The sequence below is a fragment of the Vombatus ursinus genome, unplaced genomic scaffold (assembly GCF_900497805.2).
Source record: "Vombatus ursinus unplaced genomic scaffold, bare-nosed wombat genome assembly UNPS02014791.1, whole genome shotgun sequence".
Lineage (NCBI taxonomy): Eukaryota > Metazoa > Chordata > Mammalia > Diprotodontia > Vombatidae > Vombatus > Vombatus ursinus.
The window spans coordinates 29,385,818-29,396,286 of NW_020954569.1; the positions used below are offsets into that span (position 1 = coordinate 29,385,818).

Consider the following 10,469-nt stretch of genomic DNA (forward strand, 5'->3'; position numbering starts at 1 on the left):
TTAAATGGTAGTACTGATAAAGTGGATAATTATTATTAATAAAATCAACATTATTATTATTAACTATTATAATAGTTGTTAATTAGATTATTAACTAAGGAATATTAGCTAGCTGAGTATACTATGTAAGAGGGGAAATTTTCTACTAACAAACTATTATCTGAGTTTAGATGAGATGAATGTAAATGAATGGATCCTAACATATGCAATGTAAAACACCAAGAGAGTAAGGGTCAACAATATATTAAACCTGATATTGCATTGCAAAAATAACTGTCTACATTTTAAATAAAATTTATTGGGTTTATGCCCAGATCATAGTTGTTCTGATCCAACTTTTTTTCCTTTTATCTTCTTTTTAAATGCATACTCCCTGCTGTTATTTTAATGACAAACACTCAAAATTATCATTTCATGCCAGTAGGGCAGAGCAACATTCTACTTTTGTCATTACATAAAGAATGATAAGCATTTTCTGAGAGCTTGGGGCAAAGAGAAAGAAGCCTGGAAAAAAAAAAAACTCTAATAAGATTCTTGGTCTGAAGATATAGCATGGTTCAAAAGGTTGGTAAATGTGTGCTAAGACAAATTTATGGCATTTCCCTTATTCCAGGATTTCTTCAGGCAAACTGAAAATACATATTTTGCATATATAAGTCTTTGTTTGCAAATCTCTGAAAAATGCTTGAAATAGTTGACGGGTACTCATGCGATGACCAACCAAATTAACCAATTATTAACAATTTAACTTGTTTATGTATAACTTTTAAAATGTGGACCAAAGATAATTAGACAAGATATTTTAGCAGAATATTTTGCAGTGCTTTATTTCAATATTTACCTTTCAAACAGGATTTTTAAAAATAAACCTATGGAATTTTTCAAGCAACCAAAAATGATCAGTACTTCTTCTACTTCAAATTACAATATACTCCATTTCCATAATACTTAATATTGTAACTCATAATTCCCTCTTTCTTGAAAAGTCATATTTTCTCTTTTGTTTCCTAATCCCTTTTAGGCACTGGTATATGAACTGTGTTGGTATTTATCAAGCTTTAATTAATTAGGCAGGATGCACATAATACAAATTGTAAATAATCCCCAAATCATTTTGTTAGACCTCTATATAGTCAAAATTGTACTTTTATTTTGATATATCTATTGATTTTTTTTCCAATTTAAGTTAAATTATAAATTGAAATAGGAATGTATTAATGTTATCAAAGAACTAACATTGATTTCTTGGAAATCTAAAGTTCAAAGAAAGATGCCATTTCTAAAGACATGGCATACATTCCCAGGGCTGTTCACCTCAGCCTGGATTTTCCTTCAAAGTCTACATCTCACCTCCATGGTGGAAGGCAACCTAGGGATTATAGGAAGATAAGAGGGCTGAACAACATAACATACAAGAGCCAATTGAAAGAATTAAGAAACTTTAACAGAGAAGAAAAAGTAAAGGGAGAGAAGACAGGAAAGGAGAGGGAACAGGATATTCTTTAGATTTTTTTTTGGATGCTGGGTCTCTGTATCATACAAAGGCTGGAATTACCCTGGCCACTCAATCCTGATCTAACTACTTTTTTTTCTTTTTTTTTTTTTTTGGCTAGGCAATGGAGTTAAGTGACTTGCCCAAGGTCACACAGCTAGTAAGTGTTAAGTGTCTGACTCCAGAGTTGGTGCTCTATTCACTGTGTCACCTAGCTGCCCCTCTGATCTAGCTACTAATCATAGGACTTAGACTTGTTTCATTTTTTACTGGGGACTGTTCACTCCTATTAGTCAGCCTGATGGCCTCCTGCTCTTAGAGTCTTATCATATTGGTGCCATACTTGGTGAAGATAGCTAATCAACTTATTACACTGCAGCTCAGAATCCCTTCTGAAGTCAGCCTTAGCTTTCTGAGTAGAAAGGATTACAGGAATGTACCAGCACACAAAGTCCTTCAAAAAACTTAAAAATTAAAAAAAAAGAGAAGAGAGATTACAATAGTTCTACCTGTTTCCAAAAGGCAGAATTGGGAGCAATAAATGGAAATTTCAGAGAGAAATTTTTTCATAGAAAGAATAAATATGTTTTAGTTGTTAGAGCTGCTTAAAAGTAGAATATGTTACCTTAGGAAGTAATGAGGTCCATCATCATTGCTGGCCTTAACATAGATGCTCACTTGTTAAAGGTATTGTATCATTCATTCAATTGATAAACATTTAGTAGGCACATACTAAGCTGCAGACACTGTGCTAAGCTCTATTGATAAGAATAATGACAAAAGACAGTCTCTGCCTTCTAGGATCTCACAGTTCAATGAGGGAGGGAGAAGACAATAGATAAAAAGAATCTGGAAATTGGGGTAGAGTGAGGGTTAAAAGGAGGAAGGAGAGTACCCTGAGTGAGGGCATGATGAAGTCCTAGAACCAGGTAGGAAAGTATAAGCTGCCCAACCTGGACCTTTTGCTTAAATAGATGATTATGTAAGAGTTCCTCAATGTCCTCCTTCCACATTCTTCATTCAGAGGGAGGGGCCCAATAGAGGTGTGAGTTTCAAAGAAAATTTGATCTTGCAGGAAGCTGAGTTTCTAGAGAAAATTGAGAAGACCAATGTTACAGCTATGTGGAAAGCGATGAGGAGTTTTCCTGGATCTCCTCCTTAAACAGAGGATCTTGATGGAGTTCTCCAATGTCCACTCTCCACATTCTCCAGTATAAGAGATGAAGGGACTCAAGGGGCAGGAGTTAACAGCTATGAGTTCTAGAGTTTATTTGATCTTGCCAGAATCATATTAGATATACGTATTTATGCTTGCACATATAAACACATGGCATCATATATGTATTCTAACATACATATAATAAATAAAATTATACATTACAGTGTATATGTGTGTAAAGGTGTATATTTACATAGGTATGGCTATATGCATGCATGTATGCATGTACACAGATAGATTGATAGAAAGATATCTGTGTGTGTATTTGTGTATAGATGTATTATGTATCTTTTTGATGTGAACTCTCCCTTCTCCCTTCTTCCATATTTCACACCACTCATGCATATTATCCCACTATCTCATTCATTCCTGTCTTAGAACAGAAGATGACTCTTCTCTTTACCAAAGTTGACCCTTCTACGTGCACTTTTGATCATAAGGATCATGTTATCTCCAGAAGATTGTACTACCCACCACCCACTACATGCACACAATCTTTCCCACTTTCTCTCATCTTTAACCTACTCCATATCTACTTGCTCCCTGGAATAATCTATTTTTGCTCACATTATGGGCATGTAAAGAAGGATATACATAAACATAAGGACCAAATTAAATTTCCTCCATAATTTAAATACTCAAATAATCTGTAGCCTACATATAACTCATATTTATATATGTGTTAATGGTGAATAGGTAAGGTGTTGTAAAACATGTTCTTTCCAGACTTCCTATAATTAAGATGACCAATGTCAAAATTTATTATTTTATCTTTATATTATACACTTGTATATAATAGATAAATACACAACTGTGAGGAAATCATCTTGTAATATTAAAGAATACATAAATGTTCCTTGCATCAGAAGGCATGGTTCTGAATTTTGTCTCTAATTCTGAGTGATGCTATTAATATATATGTATATAAAATTTCTTTTCATCATTGTAAACCTTCTACTTATTTCCCTAGAACCTCAGATAGAGTGTCCCAGATGTCTAGAATTTTTACTGTAATGCCACCATCAAATCTGCCCTTCTAGGTAGTTCTCTGTCCTTGGGAGGTTTCCATCCCTTGCTTTTCCTTATTAAAAAAAAAACAAACAAACAATTGCAACCTCCATTTCTCTGAGACCTTTGTGAGAATTGGCTTAAATAGCTAATTTGAACTAATGTGTTCATAGATTACTGTGCTATATAACCCAAGGTTATTTAATATTTAACTTACAGAAACAATGCCTTAATTCAAAGAAATATATCTCTAATAATGGAATTTCCAGTACCATCAGATACTGTCAGTTATATAGCATACTTTTAAATAGGTACAGGATGATCTTGTAGCTCAATCAAATCTATTACCACCTATCAAATTTGCTTCCAGGATTCACAGTGCATAACTTTATAAGACAAATGATATAGGTACAAAAATCCATTTCATTCAAGAAGCATTTGTATTCATTTGATTTTTTTTTAATCTTATGTTCTTTCCCTTAAACAAAATTTATTTGCTGCTCGTGAGCACCATTACGTTGAGGTCAAAATTTGAGAGACCGAATTTAGTGACTTGTTTCTTAAAGTAACCTAAAATGATTCTGTAGCCATTTTTTGTCTCTTCACATCATGCATTTAAAGTTTTACACACTGTTATTTTGCTTGTGTTTTTAACATTAAGTTGCACCTTGCAGATCTGTAACCAGGTAGACATATGTTAAGTGAGGGTACAATCATTTTAAAAGATAGCATAAGTATATAACCACAGGATTTCTGAATTGAACAGCACATGGTAAACTATCCAGTCACATTTGCAGGGACAAGACATGAAAAATTAAAATACATTATTAAACTTTGATTATCAGAGGGATGTCAAAGACTTTGTACTGTCAGTATATCATTTCTAAAGGGAACAGAAGGATAAATAACTTCATACACTTACATATAGAATCAGCAGTCTCCCTATCAACAGATGTGTATGAAATATGAATCCTTTGTAAACTAGCAGAAGTTGCCCTGAGTCATTGATTATGCTGAAACCTTTATCATTTTCCTTGATAGAAGCCCAGTCATTACTGCATTTGTAGGCAATGAAGATGAGAAACAACCCTAATGAAACATTAACTATTAGGCCTTTACCCCCAATAGGTGTAGCTTAATGACATAAAGCATATGTTAGCCAAAGCTGTGGTCCTTTCAGCCATTAACATAGAAATCATATCTTAATCACTACCCAAAGCCATCTGGAGGTCTGGAATATTAATATGGCCTGGGAGGAACTTTTTCTTCAAACAATTTTGTTCATATTCAAGGACATGACTCTGTTACTGGATTAAAAGTAATTGGAAGTTTTCTATTTGTAGATTCCATAGATGACAGGCATAACATTAAGGGCACAGTGAAGAAGATTAAGGATCAGACAAAGCTCATATATTAATAAATTATCCATTCATTTCATGTAAGTCAATTTTTCATTTTAGGTTTAAGGCATACATTCCCAGCCAGGTCTCCTCTGGGATTTGTCTTTTCCATAGACCAAAAAGAAAATAAAACATAAAACTTTTATCCTTATTTCTGCTACTTCTTTGATTTTCTCCTCTACCCTATCCAACTCTAAAAAATTCACACATACAAACACACACACACACACACACACACACACACCTTCTTTAAAAATAGAAAATCAGATAAACACTTTTAGATACTGCTATCAGACCATCAAGGATTAATATCCATATATATACTTACCCTGAATCACCCCAGACCTGATATTTCTTTACAGGGCAGCTAGGTGGCCCAGTTGAAATAGTACCCAGTCTGAAGTCAGGAAGACATTTTCATGAGTTCAAATCTGGATTCAGATACTTAATAGCTGCATGACCCTAGGCAAGTAACTTACCCCTATTTGCCTCAGTTCCTCATCTGTAAATAAACTGGAGAAGGAAATAGTAGATCACTCTAGTATCTTTGCCAAGAAAACCCTAAAGGGTGTCATGAAGAGTCAGACATGACTGAAACAACTGAAAAAATGGCACATTAATATCCCATTATATTCATATATTCACTTATTTAGGGAAAGCTAGATTGTATAGTGTCTAGAGTCAAGAAGACTCATCTTTCTGAGTTCAAATCTGGTCTCAGACTCTTCTTGACCTTGGGCAAGTCACTTAACTGTTTGCCTCAGTTTCTTCATTTGTTAAGTGATCTGGAGAAGGAAATTGCAAACCACTCTAGTACCTTTGACAAGTTAACCACAAATGGTGTCACAAAGAGTCAGCTATGACTGAAAAATGACTGAACAACAATTTCTCTCCACACTTTTCATTTCCTTAATGCATAATTTCTCATAATCTTAGTTTCCTTACCCCATGATTTCTCCCCATGTAGGGTGGGACCAAGTCTTCTATCAATTAGTGCCCCCAACAAAGTATAGCCCACTTTGTGCTCCTTAAGTGCTTAATATGTACTAATAATGATGATAAAAAGGAATGCATCTAGGTAGATTTTTTGCCCCCCTTTCATTTTATAGCAATAATTTTTACATATCTCTCCTCCTACTGAATTAGAATTAGAGAATCTAGTTTCAAATCCCACCTCTGACACTCTCTGTGTAACCCTCTGACTTTTACTTTTCTCATCTTCAAAATGAGGGGATAGACTTGATATTGCCTATGGTCTCTTCTTTGTTACTATTAGCCTAAAACCAACCCCCCAAACCAAATCAAAACAAAGAAACAAAAAGAATAAAAGTTAACCCTTGTCACCCAAAACAGCAATGATGTGTAATGGTGAGTATCATATTCCTACAAGCATGGTTAATAATTCTCCTCTGAAAGGATGAAATGTTATTACCTTCAGAATCTCTGCCATGTTTTCCACCTTTTACTTAAAGTAAAATGAGGAAAAAAATGTTTATTATTATTATTATTAATGTAATCCAGTTATAATTCCAATCACCATTTCTTTTGTTTTCAGGACTAAAGTTCAATTTTCTGGTTTCCATACCATTATATTTGTTATATCTCATAGTAGATAGAATCTCTTTGAGGAATGGCTTCACTTTTGAATCTGTATCCTCTATGCCTAGTTGGTACATAATAGGCAATGAGTACATGTTTCTTCATTGGTTGATTTGTTATAATTCATTAGGGTTTTTTTGCATTTTTATTATTTTTATCATGACAATCATTGTATATAATTTATCTGTTCTTTCTTCTCGCTGCATCATTTCATCTAAGTCTTCCTATATTTCACTGAATCACTCATATTCACTATTTCTAATGGTAAAATATTCTCATTCATATATCTGTGATATTACAGTCATTTGTTCAGTCATCCCAAACAATGGGTACCTATTATGTTTACAATAATTACAACCACAAAGAATACTACTACGTGTATCGTTTTAATATTGGGCTGTTCATTCTGGCATTCTTAGGGTACACGCTCTGGAATGGTATCATTGGTTCTGGATATGTACAACTTAGTGACCTTTATAGAGGAAATTTTTAATAGAAAGGCAGTTGACATAGGTAGAAGGAATGTCAATGGACCTTGCTAACTTCCTAAACATCTATGTCAATATTTATCTGCTTATCACCTGTTTCTGTCTGTATGTCTAGTCTCTGTTTCCCATATATATGATATTTAATATTGTTTTATATGCAAATACTTGAACTCCCCCCTCATCCCAGATTTGCTGCTGAACATACATTAATTTAACATTATCACTATCAGTGGTCAAACTATTGTTTTGATTAATACATCCTAGGTGTCTCACTCATTCAGATTTTACTATCCACTATGATGAATGAGTACAAAGATACATTTAGTGCTTTCTACCTTAGTGGTTCAATTCAACATGAATCCATTTCTACTTTTAATTATAGATATCATGCCCAAAAGACAAGTAGTCAATTGTGACATGCTGGTGTAACAAGGATGTTAGAATCTATCATTAATAAATAATATATCACACTGACTGATCATCCTTTAACTTGTTTTCTGACTGTCCAGTATTTAATCTTATCATCTATATTTAGGTAATCTAGTTGTATATTAGTATATTTTCTGATTCATTAATGAAAACTTAACATATTTATCAATTACCTAAGCTCAGAGTCCCACTGAAATTCATTATTTTTAAACATTAAAAATCTGGAGAAACTTCTTTTTCAAATTGAAATTACTCATCATTTTCTTTATGTTAAAACTCTTAAACTCCCAGGATCAATTCTATAAAGGCTGCATAATTCAATTGCAATGTTTTCAATAATAAAACAAACATATATATGTTTTATATGTGTGTATATATATATATGTATATATATATATATATATATATAAAACTGATTGTTGTATTTTACCTATGAGAAAGGTCATAGCCAGTGCAGCCTCTAATCCTCATTGTACCCCAAGTAACTTCTCCTTACTTCTGGAAACATTCATTTCACTCTTTCTCACAAGCAGAATCTCTTCTCAAGAAATCTTTTCACCTTCTTTGAAAGATAAAAGTTAAAAGAGTTCCATCAAGAAGATAAGCCTCTTCAACTTCTGTTTTTTTTTTTTTTTGGCTTACTTTTCTACTACTACAGGAAAACACTTCTCTTAAACCATGACCCTACACATTCTATCTAAAATAACAGCTATCCCTGATATTTGTGTCACATTTTATTGCGGTCTTAAGGTACAGTACCAAAATAGTGTCTGTGAGAAAATATAGTCAAACAATACTCTATTAATAAATTTCATTCTGATCTTTATTTTCTGCTTAACCATGGTTGCATAAAATTCAGAATATAACTAAAAGAAAAAGGAGAAAGTAACAAATTAATAACCAAAAAATTTCACAGTGAGGGTATTTGTGTATATACACACATATTTATACATACATATATGTATATGCATGCACATATATACAAATAAATATATTTGTAAACACATTCATACAATATATTTATATATATTAACATTTTCAAAAATACAAATGTAGATGAAGCGTTGTCTTTAATAAAGCCATTGTTCTCAACTATCTTTTTTATTTTTATAAACTCCAATGATATCCCAAATGACTTATTTCGAAAATGTAACTTGAAAATTATATCAAAAATTCATGAACATATTAAGTGAAAGAACTGGATTTTTGACCATTGCCAGCAAAATGTAGCTACAGAAGATGTATCCATTTATTTACCTGCATCCTTTGGTTATAGATCCACTTCACTTCAATAAAATTAAAATATATTAAATGGTATGAGACCAAAGACATTGATGATATAAAGAAAAGTAACATCAGCAACAAAACCTTTGAGGAGCCTTTGAGGAGCTTACATATAAACTTGGATATATTCCTTATTCATCCTGGACAACATTTTCCTCCTTGCAAAATGAAGAAGTTGAATTAAATGTCTTCTGAAGTCCCTTATAGCTAACTTTCGTGCCATATGGAGTCTATCACTTCCAATGCAATTAAGGAGTATTTGATAACCAACAGCATAGGTGATGAGGTCCCGATTTAGGGTGTTTGCTGAATGAGTAGAGAGAAGTGGAGGATTGAAAGGCATGTTGTGTTTTGATGCTTCAGATGCACCTACAGTGTTAACCAGATTGAAATGTCTAGAGTATGATATCCCAACATGTTTACTAATGATTGATACAAAAAATCTTTTGATTCTGTAGAGCAAAACATTATATTAAAAGGCCTTCTTCTAAGAAGGTATCTCCTATGCATGAACTAAGAGATGCTTTTTTTTTCATTTACAAACGGCGCTGTATTTGCAGAATTCATTAGAGGCTTTCCAAACATTATTTTTGCTAATGTTACTAGCGCACAATTGATCACGAGGTTCCTTTCTAATCGCATATCAGGGCTGGTGTCTCTTGCTTAATTCTCCTCTGAAAACAGCATCTCCACTAGACTGTCTTTCTGACACTCTGACTCCACCAGCTTCTGAGGCGTCCCGTAGTTGAGCAGGGTCGGCTCCGAAGTCAGGTTTAGCTTCTTCTTTAATTCATTGTTGGGATCTTTCCAACAGAGCTGGTCCCCGACCTGGTAGTTGATGAACACGGCATTCTCGGGGATGTGCTTGAGGTGCTCCAGGACCACAGGCTCGGCCTGCACGCAGTTCGGTCACCAGCTGCGGCCCTCGGCGTCCTTGTTGCCCGTGAAGTAGACGAAGATGATCTCGTCCGTGTGCTGCTCCACCGCCCCGCAAAAGTCGCCGATGCCCGACACACGTACCTCCTCGTAGTGGGCCATGCTGGGCTGGCGGACCTGGACGCTCTCTGGCTGAGGCGGAGCATCCACGTGGGGGCGGGGCAACAGCCCAAGAGAAGCTTTAAAAGACAAAACAGAAGTAGTTTATTCAACAATTTTATAATTACTGCTATCAAGTGAAGTACAGAATAAGGAGGCATCTCCTTAGCAAAGGCCTTTGCCAAGGCACTCTCTCCCACAACCAACTTGTATTTATTTTGTAGATCATAACCATATCTAAGCCTCATATATTTTCCAGGGAATCAAGTTATAGATCACTTGCAATGCAATGAAAAAGTTTATGTTTCTTGTAAATTGTATGTAACATATTATGAACTTTGAGTTATAAGTATATCTGTAGTATATCTGAGAGAAGATATGAGCAATAAGCACATTGGACTGCGTGGTATGCAAGGATTATAATCTGGAGGAGGTAATCATGACAATCGATACAAAAATTATTTGAATTGTGAAAGTATGAAAAAAATATTTTTGATGGAGAAAAGGAAGATCAT

At 34.1% G+C, this 10,469-nt stretch overlaps 1 pseudogene; it reads right to left on the reverse strand.

The window, feature by feature from the left end:
* Positions 1 to 9,582: 9,582 nt before the first annotated feature.
* On the reverse strand, positions 9,583 to 9,957 carry LOC114047851 (annotated as a pseudogene).
* Between the last annotated feature and the right edge of the window lie 512 nt (positions 9,958 to 10,469).